The 16,789-nt window shown below is 41.4% G+C and overlaps 1 pseudogene; it reads right to left on the bottom strand.

Annotated features, from left to right (window-relative positions):
* Window positions 1-13,246, bottom strand: part of LOC117511443 — a 121,903-nt pseudogene extending 108,657 nt beyond the window's left edge.
* Between the last annotated feature and the right edge of the window lie 3,543 nt (window positions 13,247-16,789).

Genomic DNA, 16,789 nt, shown 5'->3' with positions numbered 1-16,789 from the left:
CTTGGACTGTCCGCCGGCTCCTTGACGTCCGTCGGGTGGGCCGGGGTTTTCAGTATCTGGTGGACTGGGAGGGGTACGGCCCCGAGGAGCGCTCCTGGGTGAAGAAGGGCTTCATCCTGGACCCGGCCCTCCTGGCCGACTTCTACCGACGCCATCCGGACAAGCCCGGTCGTGCGCCAGGAGGCGCCCGTTGAGGGGGGGGTCCTGTTGTGTGGGCCGCTGAAGAGGAGGTACTGCTGGCCCACCACCACCAGAGGGCGCCCTGCCTGGAGTGCGGGCTCCAGGCACCAGAGGGCGCTACCGCATCATGGGAGTAATCTGGGTGACAGCTGTCACCCATCACCAAACACAGCTGTTTCTACTCAGCACCGAGGTATATCAGGAGGACGGCGTCTCCACCTCAGTGCCGAGATATCGCCTAAGACCAAGGTAACATTCTCTGCAGCATATTCTGTGATTGATAAACTTGTTAAACCTTTCAGGACTGGTGACTACTGAGACCCTCCTTCTTTGGATAAGTACTCACCTTCCTGCTGAACTTTGCCAAGAGGTGGAGGCGGCTTCTCCCCTCTCTGTACTGGGTGCGTTCATCCACTCCTGTGTGTTCTTGCTCTCTCCTGCCAGCAGTACCGGATCCGACGAGCGGAGGCAGTGGCCACCTGGGAATTCGGGACTTGGCGGTTCCAGTATTTCCGGGGTTCGGTGGCAGTGGAGATCTGGGTGGTTCCGGTTCGACTGAGACGGACGTCTCCTATCTTCGAGCCTGCCCACACGACACCAGCGGATTCGACCCTAAACATTGTGTTTGTTATACTACTCGTGCTTGTTTCAGTAGTAAATCTTGTTTTTTACTTCCTCCATTGTCCATTCATTGCGCCCCCTGTTGTGGGTCCGTGTTCCTACACTTTCACAACATAAACAATGGATTAGATGGATCTCTAAAACCACTGTTACTAATCACTTTTAAAGCTCTTTTCTGCAAAATAAATAAAGGTTGTATATAGGTTGTATATGTTGATCCCCAGATTTCTACACAGTAAGTTAAATATGGGACAATCAATGAATTGTACAATGTTAATAAACCAACTATTTAATGAATATTTTACTTTATGCAAAACAGCAATGGCTTTCGCTATTTTTCCTTTTATGTAATTTATGTGTGACTTCCATGTAAGATCTTCATCAATCATGACTCCTAAAAATTTCATTTCTTTTACCCTTTGTATATCCATTCCATCTATTTGTAATGACACATTATTTTCTTTCGCTCTATCATTAAACAATATGAAATTTGTCTTATTAATATTTAGTGACAATCTGTTTATATCAAACCAATGTTTAACTTTTTCCAACTCTGTATTTATCACTTGTGCTACTTCCTGTATATCTGATCCAGAGTAAAACAGCGTTGTATCATCAGCAAATAAAATGCTGCCAAGCACATTGGATACATTCACAAAATCATTGATATACAAAATAAACAGTTTGGGTCCAAGTACCGATCCTTGTGGTACTCCATAAATAATGTTACACAATTCTGATTTGGTATTATTTATCTGAACAAACTGTTTTCTATTTTCTAAGTAGCTTTTTACCCACTGATGTGCAACACCTCTTATTCCATATTGTTGTAACTTGTGGAGCAATCTTGAGTGGTCTATAACATCAAAAGCCTTTTTCAGGTCAATAAAAATACTTACAAAATAATCCTTATTATCTATTGTTGTTGATATTTTCTCTATTAGTTCCATAATTGCCATAGCTGTCGAATGTTTTGTTCTGAATCCATACTGAGCATTATTTAAAATATGATGTTTCTCAATAAATTTATCCAATCTTGTTACAAAAACTTTTTCCATAATTTTAGAAAACTGTGGAAGCAATGATACTGGCCTTCAGGTGACTCAACACCAGCTGTTCAAAATACTTCATGACTACAGATGTCAGGGCAATAGGCATGTAGTAGGCATGTGGAGATTAATTGATACGAATCGGTATCTAGATACAAATGTGCGTGATGCGAGTGCATCGATTCATTCAGTGTGCATCAATTCAATTGCCGAGTGAAATCGTCATGCATTGCTCTGTGCCTGCTTGCATTGATTTTTTTCCTTGGTACATTAAATGCACCACAGACTGAAGCCAGAAAGCACATTTCTACCACAGCAAAAATTATGACATCAATAGCCTTTTTACTTAACGATTCCCTTTTCGGTCCTTCAGTTCGGGACACCTATCCATGGCAGTGTGAATACCAATTGCCACACATTTGCTATATGTGCTGAATCACACTTCAATAGAATTTTCAGTTTTCAAATGGCCTTTTTTTACAAATGAAAAAAACAACATATTTAGAAATACAGGTTTATTTGTAAAAACCAACACACATGTTGCAGTAACTTGTGTGTTGGTTTTTATAAACTGAACAACTACTGATGACAGGGCGCTCCATTTTCCTATAATGCCTTTTGGCATGTGTGTCTGTAAATGCTAACACCTTCAAAATTAGTGCATTACTTTAAAACTAAAACATATAGCTGATCTTTTCACTGTGTAAAAATAACGCCGTTAATTTCGATAACCTGTCCAGAATTAGTTTTTAAAAATTTAACCATAAGTCAAAACTGCATTACTGTGCATGACTCCTCTGACACGTCTGCATGGCTGTGAAAATAAATGATCTTTCTTTCTTTCTTTCTTTCTTTCTTTCTTTCTTTCTTTCTGTCTTTCTTTCTTTCTTTCTCCGTCCCTCCTTCCTTGTCACCAGGTCTCTTTTGCTGAGAGAAGGCTGAGCTGAAGGCCCGGTCCCACTGGGGAGAGGATTAATTGCGCATGAATTGAGTATACAAATTACGGGATTCGTTGTCGTCCGCAACAAAATTGGCCAAAAATGACAAATGTCTCAGTATGAATTATGGATACATTAATAATGTATACCGAATATATGAGGAACAATCACGGATGCATAAAGCATGAATTGAGGAAATGGATCAGATGCATTGTGATTATCACAGAAATATTACAGATGTATTGTGAATGCATTGTGCACGTGTGGTGGAAACAGTTGTGCGCAGTATTGCGCACGTGCGGCATCTGCATTGCGGAATAAAAGAAGCGCACACGGGCCTTTCGGCATCACTATTCACACCACAGCCTCTGGAGCAATTGCTGGACTTGGACACATTGAATGGTATGTTGTTGGAGGGCAGCAACTATCACACTATGTCTGTGGGGATCCATAACTACATCTGTACGTCTCCACAGCTGGACTGGCAATGACTGGCAGGTATGTCGATTTCTGTTTGTTATGCAGTCGCAAATTGTCCGCAAATCAGATGCAAAGCAGACATAATACAAACGCTGTATTCGTGGCCAATCTGTCAATCTGTAGCATTCGCTACAATTTATTTTAGTTTGTGATGTGGACGTGATAGGCACGCTATATATCCATTTTACACACTGTCCCAGTCCGCTACAAAGCCGCAATACCCCGTCAGTTGCGGCTATCAGTGGATAATGGCGGATATACAGTGCATAGATTGAGTATGTATTGAGTATGTAAGGCGGATGTCATCCGCAACCAAAATTTTTTGCAGCTCAAAATACTGGCAACGGAAAAACGTGCCTCTGCGGATAATTGCGGACGTGTGCGGGTGTCGGCTGACTCTTACAACATGTTTCACGGATACTGCAGATGTTTAGCAAATATAAACCACTTTTGTGCGCAATTCATATGCAAATCTTCGTAAACACCAGTGGGACCGGGCCCTTATACAGAAGCACTGGCTTGTTGTTGTTTTAATTACCTTTGAATTTACTCAGAGCTATCAATAGCTGCTAAAGTACTGGAGTCAAAACTAAAAGTTATTGGTTTAGCTTTTAGCTGTAACTAAAATTTTAGGGGTTTATCGGTTTAGCTTTATAAAAGTTAACATTGCAGTTAGTGGATTAACAGTTATCAAAGCTAACTTTTTGGTTAGCTGTGTCCATCACTGGTGATTTCACTGATTAACTCATGTGTGAAAATGCCCATCATCTGATGTCTGAAATTTTGTTGTTGGACCATGAACGAAGCTTCTGAAATGATTGCAGTGTTGCTCTGATCAGCCAGGGTTTTCATGTATCCCATAATCCCTTGCGTCAGAGAGTCACTGCAGTCAAAACAACATAGAGAATCCACATGACGACAATTGTAAATGAATATTATACTACAAAAAATTTTTATACTTTTCATCACGATAATAAGAGACTGCATGCATGATACCCTGAAAACTTGCTAAAACAATTATAACGAATAATCTGTGTCTGCTACATTTAATTGTGTGGAATTTAATAAACGCAAACCGAATTTCAGACATATTATATATATTAGTCTGGAACAAAGAGGACAAACAGTGTTGTAAAGAACAATCAAGACGTTAAAGAGCAAACTTCACTTTCCCCCAGAACGACATGATCAGGCAGAGATAACAACGTCTAAAAACCCACAGAATATATTCATGAGAGTTTTAGGCACAATATAAAAATAGTTTTATGTTGTGATGTTAATGCTGTTGTCCGTGTGCAGCGGTTAAAGTGCAGCGTGATCAGAGCGTCTCAGTGCAGTTCTAAATGTTACTGAGATCTCGCAGCGCAGCGAACTCTCCGAGGTTTTGCGGGATTTGAAACCTGAAAAGGGCGGATACACTTGAACTGGTTTACCTGCAAGCGTGTGTTCATTCTGTGTGCGTGTGTGTGTGTGCGCACGCATGCATTCAACAGAATGCAGTGAGTCAGTTTCTCAAATTTCATCAGATGTTTCTCCGCTTTTCAGATGATCAAGCCCCTAGTTAATCTTCAATTCACCAGTGTTTTATTAATCCCCATGTCAATTTCTGTTGCAATTTTTCTAATTAGGACACACAATGTTACACAGACTCCTCAGTTAAAATCAGTCATAACTACACAACCAACCCACAGGCTTGCACAAACATTTAACATAAAAAATATTCAGGAAACTGAGACAGACTGTGGTAGACTGTGATGCAGCAACAATTGTGCATTCAAAATAGTGAACTGTAATGAAATCAGTGATTGAGATGAGTGAAGCTGCACAGTCCATTATCAGTTATCATATTTAGAAAACTACTTAATTCCCATTAAAATGTAAATATACTCAACCAAACAACCATAAAATGCAAATCAATCTATCTAAATGACGGGGGAACTGATAGTGCCAGTATCTGGAGACTGCAGTGTATTTAGTTATGGTCACAAAAATGATTCCATCCTTATTACAGTTTTTGTCAACTGCTTACACCCAAAAAATGAATGCTTAGACTAAAACTTAAAATCCAAAACATCTTGTAATAATAGCTAAAACACAATGTGACAATACCTTAAAAACATTTTCTGCTTTGCACACAGTTGTTGCAGAATATTACACACAGTTTCCTACATCAGACACTGAACTCAAAGATAAAATACCTTGTTATCACTGGAAAAACACACACACTCATCTTCAACAGCTTAGTCCAATCGAGGGGCGCGGGGGGCTGAAGCCCATCCCAGCAGTCATGGAGCGCAAGGCGTGGTACACTCAGGACAGGACACCAGTCTGTCGCAGGGCCACAAACAGACAAACAAAGACATTCACACCCACTCGCACATCTACGGACAATTCAGAGATTTCAATCCACCCAACCCGCATGTCTTTGGATGTGGGAGGAAACCGGAGCACCCGGAGGAAACCCACGCAAACACGGGGAGAACATACAAACTCCACACAGAAAGGCCACAGGCAGGAACTGAACCCATGACCTTCTCGTTGTGAGGCAACAGTGCTAACCACTAAGCCACCGTGGTGCCCATTGGGAAAACACTTTTAATAAAAATGCAAAACACATCTGGCAATTGGAAATACTTAAGCACACATCTGAAAACATTCGCACAGAAAACTCATCACCAATCTGTGTGACCTTTGGGACTACAAACAGAGCTCACGTAAAACATTTTGTCAAATCTGCAATCATGGAGGCGATAACACCCAGAGAAAGAGGAAGAAGACAAAGAAGACAAAGAGAGATACGTGGACAAGGACAAAGAAGAGCAAGAAGGAGAAATGTTTCAGATGAAATTCAAGCAACGTTGGTGGACCATGTGATCGACCACGGCCTCACAGTGAGGGAAGCTGCACTCTAAAAAAAGTGCTGTCTCTATGAGAAAAATTGATGTAACAATTTGCATATATTTTTTCTTTTATTTCAATTTAGTTATTTCATAATACCACAAGACTTCTATAGTTACATAAGTTGAAATAACTTTACGTAGTTAAGTTACAGTAAAATAATGAAGGGAATCTATGCAAATTGTTACATCACTTTTTCTCATTGAGACAGCGGTTCATTTTTTAGAGTGTGGACAAAGGGTCAACTCAAAGTTGAGCCACCACACAGTGGATAGTACGGTCAAGTACAGTATCATTCTGATGTTACTGTACCATGTATGTAAACTACAGTACTGTAAACATTTGTTTTCACAGTTTTGATTTGTGTTTTGAATTTCAACTGTACAGTAGTCTGTCTTTTAGGCATTTGTAAGAAATTTCTATTTCTTTGTAAAAAATAAAATAAAATAAAAAAGGGAAATAACACTTTTGTTGCTAACTACTGTACCTTTCAGCTCTTGTTAGAGAAAAAGTAAATAAAAATATATTGACTACAGTGTTTTGTGTAAAACACATCAGTGTGTTGCTGTTGATTTGAAAGTGTTTCAAAATGGTGCATGTATCATTTTGTTGCTAGAATGACATTTTAAGAAGAGATTGTTAGGTTTTGACTGTAGGGTTTCATTTTGAAAGAGCTGTGAGGAGTTTTGTCTTATCTTGCTTGTATGTAGAGTTTTGACACAGCAAGCCAAATTTTGCAAAATGTGTGTAAGCAATTGGCAAAAACTGTAATATGCAAATATACGCATCAAACAAAAGCTAAAAGGTAATCACCTCATTTATTTTTCAGGGGCTACCTCCTGTATACTGTCAGTATGCAGTGTTTACCATGTACCATGTATGTTCGTATTGTTATGGCATTATAGTGTTAAGAACGTGTGTACGTAGACAACCAATCAGACGGAAGTGTGACGATGTTACTCATATTATGTATATAGAGGCAGGATATAAAAATGTTTCTATAAAATATACACGTGTTTACCTTCTCCTTCAGTTTGTCCTGGATCCCAATTTGCGGGAACACTGATGGGCACAGAGGAAATGCGGATGTTCTCAGGGAGGGAATGTCCAACTGGAACAAAAAAGTTATTACTGGGATTAGCGTGATTTAAATGATCACGGTGTACACAACCCTGTCTACACAGACCAAACCATGAGAAAAAAGTGCATATGTGTTCATCAAGAAGGCTGTCTGTTCAGTGTTCACAAAGATGAGTCTTAGTGAGATTCTGGATAGACAGTTTACCAGAGTGAACATTACACATAAATTGCTCCTGTGGGAAACGTATTGGGATATATTTGTGTACTACACAAAATCATAAATGTTAATACAACCCCTGGCAAAAATTATGGAATCACCGGCCTCGGAGGATGTTCATGGGTGATTCTTAGACTACGGGCACTTATTATGTCCTTTGATCATATTGTATGAAAAACAGAAAAAAGGGGAAATTTCACACTTTTATAGTTATCTTTACAATGAAAGTGTGTTAAGAAATTTGTTCTAGTAGTCTATGATGACTTTTTCACCTTTTGTCAGCATCATTATATGCAAATATTGCCGTTTTGTGCTTGTCTCACACCCAGACTTTTGATCTTCAATGATAAAAATGAATGGTAAAGAAACGTTTTTTCTAATGTTTTAAAATATCTCTGAATAACATATCAGTAAAATAATCAAAACATAATTGGGGTATTCAATGTCATACAACTGTTGTGATTTTTTTAAACAAAATGTAGTTGTCCCACACTATTGCCGTAATTTCCACCACAACACTGTAATGTCCCTAAACAGTTTGTATGAAAGATTGTTTGGGTAGTTTCTATGGAGATAAACAGTGACATCAGAGCACATGTATATAGCGCCAAATCACAACAAACAGTTGCCCCAAGGTGCTTTATATTGTAAGGCAATGGTGTGGTGGAAATTACATTTACAAAGCCAATAGTGCCCGTAGTTAAAGAATCACCCTTATACACCCGAGTCCTGGCTGCCTGCTTTTGGGGTCTATTTAGACTCTGTTCCTGGCTCCAATCCCAACACATCAAGGGTCAAATTGAAGGTCCAAGAGGAAGAAGTACCATCAGTCATAAACAACCCAGCGAAAAGTCTTGAAAAGTGGTACAATGAGACTTGGTCAGTATAATCTTATCTTGTGTGCATGTGATCCCGTAATTGGTTTTATAAACAAAATTCATGATCATTTACAAAATATTATTAAAAATGCATAAACACCTTGTTGTCCTCATGCTATTGTCCCAATCTTCTGAAAATTAATTCATTCTGATGGCTATTTCAGTCACTAATAATCATGTACAAAGGCACCATGCTCAGAGTGCTGCTATCATTGGACCGACATCTCTGCTATTTTAGCATTGTGGGATAGCTCTCACCCACAGCTTGAGCTCACCGGACTACTTTCGTCACCCTGCTCAGTGTGCTGCTCTCGTTGGAGCAACAACACACAGAATGTGTCTCTTCCAAGATAGATCTCTTTCAGTGCAGCTTCTTGGTCTGACATTAACACGAAGTTAACACCCAAGTCTTTCATCGCCAACTGTAAATAGCAATCAAACCATCCCAATCGTATCTTTCTGAACTTTTCCGCATAAAACTCCATCATGTCAGTGTTTACAATGTGCTTGAGCAATAACAGGTGAAGTTGCTCATAAACTTTAAGTTTCTTAAATATTTATTACAGCCACTCTTAAAACTACAGGTATCTTTATAATTTTATTACTGGTAAATTTTAGAATTGATTTAGATGAGATATACTCATTATCTCACAGGAATATATCAAAATTATCTGGAAACTACTTTTTGCTCAGGAATTCATCAAGCACGTCAGCTGTGGGCGCGTACTAACACAGATTACCCAGAAACTGGCTAGAAGTTCGGCCAAAAGGAGAGCGTCCACTTTTAGCTTGCCATAAGCTAAGCTAGTGGCGCTCGTGAGAGTGTGGTACAACGGCTTTTATAAAAGCTGGGCACTTGCTGATTTGGCAATTTTTGCCAATCAGGAGGCAGCATTTTCAGGCTCATTCCAAGCACCAGAAACTGCTTGAAGTGGCATTCTTCAAGTGCAACTGATCAAAGTGCAAGCCAGAGGATACACTGATGATGATGGTCTTCAGTGAACAGACCTATACCGATGCAAAAACTGTGACAACATGGAATCTACTAGATGCAGGTGAAGATGCAAATAATCCAACTGATGATTCTGATGATGAGTATATTTTTATCTGTAATTGTAGTGCATGCACAGCGCTACATACAAAGTAAATGAACATAATGCATGTGATGCCATGCATGGTCAGTTGATAAACTAAGCTTATTAAATAAAATTTTTATTTCATATTGGTCAGTCACATCTTGACCTGTATAACTAGTGTTATTGCAAGAGTAGAAAGGGTTCTGATAACATCTGTCATAGAAATCTGAAAGTTCCAGAAAATAAATATTTTGTATTCAGATCAACATTTATATTAACACATCAGCTGAGATTATTTTAAATATATCATAATGTTATGGCAACATAACATTTATACAGTGAGGCAAATAAGTATTTGATCCACTGTTGTACATTTTCTCACTGTAACAGTTAGTTAAGGTGCCCTGACACTTGCACGACTTTTATCCGCGCACTTGCATGCACTCTGCCATGCAGAAGAGTAAACTCGTTGCAAACCATGGTAAACTGTGTGTGGCTTTGTGCAAGTGTGCATAGAAAATTTTGAAATGTTCAAAATCTCCATCACGCATTAATTACATGAACTTCACGTGAACAAACAATTAAAAAACACTGTGTGTGAGTGTGAGTGATTACATCAGTGCACCGCATCAGAGCACAGCTCATCTGATCGATTATAATGAGATGTTAAATCTATCGTAAACATAATTTTACAGCTACTTATAAGAAGGAATGAACATGCAACTGTTTTACCAAGCCATTACAACAAAAATTCTTGAAAGGGTAGTTGTAAAACAGCTAACTGATCATCTGCAGAGGAATGGTCTATTTGAAGAGTTTCAGTCAGGTTTTAAAATTCATCATAGTACAGAAACAGCATTAGTGAAGGTTGCAAATGATCTTCTTATGGCCTCGGACAGTGGACTCATCTCTGTGCTTGTTCTGTTAGACCTCAGTGCTGCTTTTGATACTGTTGACCATAAAATTTTATTACAGAGATTAGAGCATGCCATAGGTATTAAAGGCACTGCGCTGCGGTGGTTTGAATCATATTTGTCTAATAGATTACAATTTGTTCATGTAAATGGGGAATCTTCTTCACAGACTAAAGTTAATTATGGAGTTCCACAAGGTTCTGTGCTAGGACCAATTTTATTCACTTTATACATGCTTCCGTTAGGCAGTATTATTAGACGGTATTGCTTAAATTTTCATTGTTACGCAGATGATACCCAGCTTTATCTATCCATGAAGCCAGAGGACACACACCAATTAGCTAAACTGCAGGATTGTCTTACAGACATAAAGACATGGATGACCTCTAATTTCCTGCTTTTAAACTCAGATAAAACTGAAGTTATTGTACTTGGCCCCACAAATCTTAGAAACATGGTGTCTAACCAGATCCTTACTCTGGATGGCATTACCCTGACCTCTAGTAATACTGTGAGAAATCTTGGAGTCATTTTTGATCAGGATATGTCATTCAAAGCGCATATTAAACAAATATGTAGGACTGCTTTTTTGCATTTACGCAGTATCTCTAAAATTAGAAAGGTCTTGTCTCAGAGTGATGCTGAAAAACTAATTCATGCATTTATTTCCTCTAGGCTGGACTATTGTAATTCATTATTATCAGGTTGTCCTAAAAGTTCCCTAAAAAGCCTTCAGTTAATTCAAAATGCTGCAGCTAGAGTACTAACGGGGACTAGAAGGAGAGAGCATATCTCACCCATATTGGCCTCTCTTCATTGGCTTCCTGTTAATTCTAGAATAGAATTTAAAATTCTTCTTCTTACTTATAAGGTTTTGAATAATCAGGTCCCATCTTATCTTAGGGACCTCGTAGTACCATATCACCCCAATAGAGCGCTTCGCTCTCAGACTGCAGGCTTACTTGTAGTTCCTAGGGTTTGTAAGAGTAGAATGGGAGGCAGAGCCTTCAGCTTTCAGGCTCCTCTCCTGTGGAACCAGCTCCCAATTCAGATCAGGGAGACAGACACCCTCTCTACTTTTAAGATTAGGCTTAAAATTTTCCTTTTTGCTAAAGCTTATAGTTAGGGCTGGATCAGGTGACCCTGAACCATCCCTTAGTTATGCTGCTATAGACGTAGACTGCTGGGGGGTTCCCATGATGCACTGTTTCTTTCTCTTTTTGCTCTGTATGCACCACTCTGCATTTAATCATTAGTGATCAATCTCTGCTCCCCTCCACAGCATGTCTTTTTCCTGGTTCTCTCCCTCAGCCCCAACCAGTCCCAGCAGAAGACTGCCCCTCCCTGAGTCTGGTTCTGCTGGAGGTTTCTTCCTGTTAAAAGGGAGTTTTTCCTTCCCACTGTAGCCAAGTGCTTGCTCACAGGGGGTCGTTTTGACCGTTGGGGTTTTACATAATTATTGTATGGCCTTGCCTTACAATATAAAGCGCCTTGGGGCAACTGTTTGTTGTGATTTGGCGCTATATAAAAAAAAATTGATTGATTGATTGATTGATAAACATTACAATTAATTACATTTTAGTCTGTCCCAAATGTGTTCTCCACCTCATGACGTGCAGGAAAAGAAAGAGAAAAAAAGCTGCAGATGAAAAGTCCTCTGTTATTCCGTAAGCGGTCAGAAGTGTTTTTAACAACCAACTCTGAGGAAAAATGATTAATCCACTACGAAATAATTATTTCATATACGCAGCGTCCAACGCACAAAGTGGAGCGTCCAGTAGAGCAAAGCACGGTATCCAGCTGGGAACACAGCAGGTAGGATTGTCACAACGAAATGCGTGCAACTGCGCGGATCAAAGTCATGCAAGTGTCAGGGCACCTTTAGACTATAAAAAAATTCAAGTATAGACCTTCTGAAATAGAAGCTGTTACTCCAATTTTTGTGCCAAAAGGCAATTGTCAGACAACTATTGCCTTCTGCCATGAATTTCCTCTGGGTTTCATGCCAAAAGGCAGTCATCTCACAGCAAATTCCTTTGTCGTCTAACAATTGCCTTTTGGCATGAAACACAGAGTAACGGCAGGTCTATACTTGAAATTATCATATATTACAATTGTACAACCCCAACTGCAGGCATCCATTTCAAAATGAACAAATATTTGCACAAAAACTAAGAAGTCTATTAGTTTGGAAATTAAATATCTTGTCTTTGTGGTGTATTCAGTTCCTCGGTTGAAGAGGATTTGCAAATCATTGTATTCTGTTTTTATTGACATTTCACACAACGCCCCAACTTCATTGGAATTGGGGTTGTAAATAAAAATTCCCCTGAAGGGGAAGTTTCATTTCCCAGCCTCAAAATTTTACTGTATTGTTTGTTCTTTGTTTCTAAGAAAAAAAAAAACAACTCCCCTCCCTCATCACTTTTTTCTGATGTCAAGGATGATAAAGCTAATCTTTTTGTTTTTTCTGGGGCCTAACAGTTAGGGCTTCATATTAATACTTCACAATACCTTTGCTGGTCTCATGACTTTCTCTGGAAATATCTGTTGTGAGTCTCTTTTGGTAGTAGGAAATTTTTCTCCAGTGTCAGAATTCCCTAAAATCAGATGGCGGCGGCGGCGGGGGGCATACTGCGGTCCAACCCCACCGCTGATACGCCACCGGAACAGCACCGTTTCCACAAAGAATTAAGTTTTATCTCACCTTTACGCCAAAAGGAGAACATCTTCTCCGGTGGCCCACGTACTGAGTCGTCTATCAGGTGTTCAGTCTTCCGTGCTCCATCTTTTGAGCGAATCAGTGATCCAGTTTACCGACAAGAACTTGTGACATCGTCCGTCCGAGTGAAGCGGTGACTCACCTGACAGGTAGCAAGGAGGAGTCAAGGAGCAAAGTCACATACGTCCGAACAAGAAGTTCCTCCTGCTAAACGAGCCGACTTACTGTGTCAGCTCGGTTTTTAGGAAATACACCTATTGTCACAGTTAAAAAAAAAAACTTTTAGGAAACCATATTCTCATCTTCTCTGCACCCGCAGCATTTTGACCTTGTACCAGAATGAATACAAGACTTCCAAATTGTATACTTTCAAAATAAAAGCACAAGAAACACATTCGGTTAGGTTTCAAAATTTTACGACGGAGTTTTAAGGCCACATTATCTCATATCTCAGAGTGTTACTGTTGGTACTGCACGTTTTCAGTGTTCCTGTTTTCTGGGAGTGGTGGATTTTTCCCTCAGGAGAGGAACTGTACTTTTTGCTGACTGTTTGCTGGGTGTACACACACCCACCTTTAACCTGTGTCTGTTCCTGCCAGCAGTACCGGATCTGACAGCTGGAAGCAGTGGCCACCTGGGAACTCAGGACCTGACGGCTCCCGTGTGTTGCAGGTCTCCGTTGGCGGTGGAACCTTGTGGGTCCCGGCTCTTCTCTGGATAGGCGTCTCCTACCCTCGGGCCTGCCCACACGTCATCTTTTGTGTAGATTGATTGACAGACTAAAAGCATATTTGGTTGTTGTGCACATTTGCAGAATAAATTGTTTGCTTTAGGACAACTCTGTGAATGTCCTTTAGTGGACCAGCCAGAGGCCAGATGTGAATCTGATTGAACATCGCTGGAGAGATCTGAAAATGGCTGTGCACCAATGATCCTCATCCAACCTGATGCAGCTTGAGAGGTGCTGTAAAGAGGAATGGACAAAACTGCCCAAAGATAGGTGCACCAAGCTGTACCAGAGAGCCACCTGATAAAGGGAGACAAAATACAATCATACTGATGAAGTTTATCTAATAGTCCATAAGTCACCTTGTCACGAGAATCCCAATTTAAACATTCTCATCAACCACTCCTCATAAGGAAAGGACTGTTTTAGCCGCCAATGCCTCAACTGAATCTGTTTAGTAGTGGTAAGAGACAAAACAATCAATCTCTTTTCATGAGAGGAAAAGTGAGAGTCTGAAAGTCCTGTGGTAGAGCTGATCACAGACAGTTTGGGTGAAATTTTAAATCTTTTGTCCAGAATACTGAAAATAACCTCTGAAATATTTTTACACCAATCCTGAAGTGAAGGATATGTAGAATTGAGGCACTCTGACCATTACATCTTCAGCAAGTTTCCATAGGTATTAAATCCACTTATGCAGTTGCTGCGGTGTTTGATGCCATCTGTGGATTATCTTTAATTGAATGAAACTGCTGCCTATTTTGTTGTACATGGTGTTAATATTATAGAGACACGATTCCCATTCATCTGAAGATATGTCCTCTGCCAGGTCTTCAGCCCAATATCCCTTAGCTTTAGAAAGAGTGTCAGGAAATTGTTCTTGCAGCAAACTGTAGATTTGAGAGGTAATGTTTTTACCAAGGGATGACCCTGAGAGCAATGCTTCCACAGGACTACCCGTGGGGCAACTGAGGGCTTCCTAGCCATTTAGTTAAAGAACTGCGCATTTGGACATATCTCCAGAATTGGTTAAGTGGCAGTGTATTTATTTATTTTTTGACAATCTGATCAAAGCTTAGAAACTGCTTGGTCTTACCATCAAATAAGTGAGATATATGGAAAATGCCACTTTTATACTATTGTGCCCCGTGAGCCGATGTCCCGCCAATTAAAATTCTTTTATTATTCCACAAAGGTGCCAAAGGCAACTTAATAAAGTCCCAGCGACCTGCTTGTGTATTTTACACCATATTGGTTTTGCAGTTGCAATTATAGGATGGTTAAGTTTATGGTTGAGACCAAACAACTTCAGCCAAACCAAATGGGTCTGTCTGGTGTAGTAGATAACATGATCACAGCTGTTTCACATTCATTGCCCAGTAATACCATTTGAAGTTAGGCAGAGAAAACCCTCCTCTCTTTGTACATGTTTGAAGCGTCTTAAGACTCAAGCGGTGTGGTGAATTGCCCCACAGAAAATTTACAATTCAAGCATCCAGTTCTTTAAAATAAAAATCTTGAATATGCAAAGGGATATTAGATAGTAGGTAATAAAGCACTGGTGCAGTCATCATCTTAATACAGTTAACTTTACCCCATAGCGAGAGGTGTATTCTAGACCATCTACCAAAGTCTATTTTTATTTTTTTCCAAGACTGCAGGGCAGTCTGTGGCGCAGCTGTGTACTGCAGCCTTCCACTGCGATCTCCATCCGCCACTCCTGCCTTGCAATTTTAATGCACACACTTTATTTCTACACATTTAGTAAACACCTTCACTAATTTAAAGTCGGGGTCACTAGGCGGTGGTGGGTTTGCAGGGCAGGCTGTGGTGCAGTGGAGTGCCGCAGCCGCCCACGGCAGTCTGTCACCTGCCGTCTCGTGCCCTGCTTTTAATGCAACACTTTGCTCACTTAGGGGGGTCGTACACAGCAAGAGAGATTAATTATAACAACTATGGTGGGGTTGGTAGGTAGGGTGAGTGTGGCATGTGGAGTTGGCCCTGATTGGATGTGGATGTCTGGAGCTCTGGGGTAGGGGGTCTGCCTCGCCGGTTTTGCCGTGGTCCCGTGGCCCTGCTCTGGGCCTGTGGGGCCCGGGATCCCGTGGCCCGTTGTGGGGGTGGGTGGTGGCGGTGGAGCGCGGGTGTTGGCACTGGGGGGTCGGCGGCTGCTGAGGGGTTGGGGGGCCGTGATCTCCGCGGGGTGGTGCCCCGCTATCGCTCAGGTGGTCTCCTGATCATGGGCTTTGGTGTTTGGGGTGGGATCCGGGGTGGGGGTGTGTGAGGAGCCCTGCTGGCTATGCTGGGGGGGCCTGGCTGTCAGGGGGCCTTGTGCGCTTCCTGGCCCCGGGGTTGGGCCTTGCCTCTTGTCTGGGGGCCCGGCCCCGCCCTCGTATGGCTCAGTGATCCCTACCTGTGCTTTGGTTCGGTTGCGGTTGCTCCTTTGCCCCCCATCCTTGCTGCTGCTCGCTCCCGCCTTCAGGGGCCGTGGCCCTGGTGGTGTGGTTCTGGGGCTCCCCTATTGGTGGGCTCATGCTGGCACCCTGTGTGCTTCCCTTGGGTATGGGGCTGCTCCCTGTGCCTCCGTGGGGAGGGGTGGTGTCGGGGGGGTGTTCCGGCACCGTCAGGCCGCTCCCCTGTTGGTCTGTCATGCTGCTCGGTGGCTCTGGGGTTGCCCTTCCTGGCCCCTGTGCACTTCCGCTACCCTTTTTCTACTGGTTTCTCCCGGGGCCCTGTGTCCTGGACCCATTTCCGTCGGTGCTCGTGACCGCCCGCATGGCTTCCGACATGCCGGAGTGGTCCATGTTATTTTCAGTGGGAGCTGCTGTGAGCCATGCTCGCTTCCTGTTCATGTTGGAAAGTGAAGTTTGCTCTTTAACGTCTTGATTATTGTTCTTTACAACACTGTTTGTCCTCTTTGTTCCAGACTTATATATAATATGTCTGAAATTCGATTTGCTTTTATTAAATCCCACACAGATTAAACGTAGCAGACACGGTTTATTCATT

This window comes from Thalassophryne amazonica, chromosome 6 (genome assembly GCF_902500255.1).
Source record: "Thalassophryne amazonica chromosome 6, fThaAma1.1, whole genome shotgun sequence".
In the NCBI taxonomy this organism is placed as follows: domain Eukaryota; kingdom Metazoa; phylum Chordata; class Actinopteri; order Batrachoidiformes; family Batrachoididae; genus Thalassophryne; species Thalassophryne amazonica.
Note: the sequence above shows the minus strand (reverse complement) of the source record. Positions and strands in the feature narration are given on the sequence as shown.